Source organism: Octopus bimaculoides, chromosome 5 (assembly GCF_001194135.2).
Source record: "Octopus bimaculoides isolate UCB-OBI-ISO-001 chromosome 5, ASM119413v2, whole genome shotgun sequence".
Classification (NCBI taxonomy): domain Eukaryota; kingdom Metazoa; phylum Mollusca; class Cephalopoda; order Octopoda; family Octopodidae; genus Octopus; species Octopus bimaculoides.
Genome location: NC_068985.1, coordinates 22,802,544 through 22,803,183, shown reverse-complemented (window position 1 = coordinate 22,803,183; position 640 = coordinate 22,802,544). Strand labels below are relative to the sequence as shown.

General features: G+C 28.6%; 1 protein-coding gene across 1 annotated transcript in view; it reads left to right on the top strand.

The window, feature by feature from the left end:
• LOC106879330 (very low-density lipoprotein receptor) overlaps positions 1–640 on the top strand; it is a 22,823-nt gene continuing 22,183 nt past the window's right edge. Inside the window, exon 1 of the mRNA XM_052968024.1 lies at positions 1–155. The gene's annotated coding sequence lies outside the window, so the exon portion shown is untranslated. The remainder of the gene's footprint in view (positions 156–640) is intronic.

Genomic DNA, 640 nt, shown 5'->3' with positions numbered 1-640 from the left:
TACAAGTCCTTTCACTAAATACAAAAGAAAATGTGCATTGTTAAAGTTAATTTCTAATATATACATGTAAAAATATTATAATAGATGCATCCCAATTTCTTGGAAATGTGATGGAGAAAATGACTGCCCTGATGGAGAAGATGAAAAGGGTTGTGGTAAGTGCATTCATATAAAATTTAAAGTGACATTTATTGTAGAAAAATATGATCAGAGAAAATTTATCATAGTTACAGGCATCATGAAAGAAATTGATTTCAGTTATTTAACAAGTGGATGCATAAACAAAAGCATTTAGTATTATGGCAGAGAAAAGCAGAAACATTTGGGAGCTAAACAAATGGCTTTAGAAATGTACTTTTATGTTCTAGGGGTCACTATTGAAGTTTATAAAAAATATGTTTTTCATATATTTAAGGTACATTTTTATTCTCTCACTAAATAAATAAACCTGAATAAAATAAAATTATGTGCTAAGGAAATGCTAATTACCATATTTGTCTAAATTTGAGTTCCTGGGATGGTATACATACGATTGTAGATCTTGGGTCAGCAACTCACATATTTTGGTTTTATTTCAGTGATGTGATTTTTTACTCACTTTTGGTGATTTAGTTTCAAAATAATCAGTTTGTCTATGAGC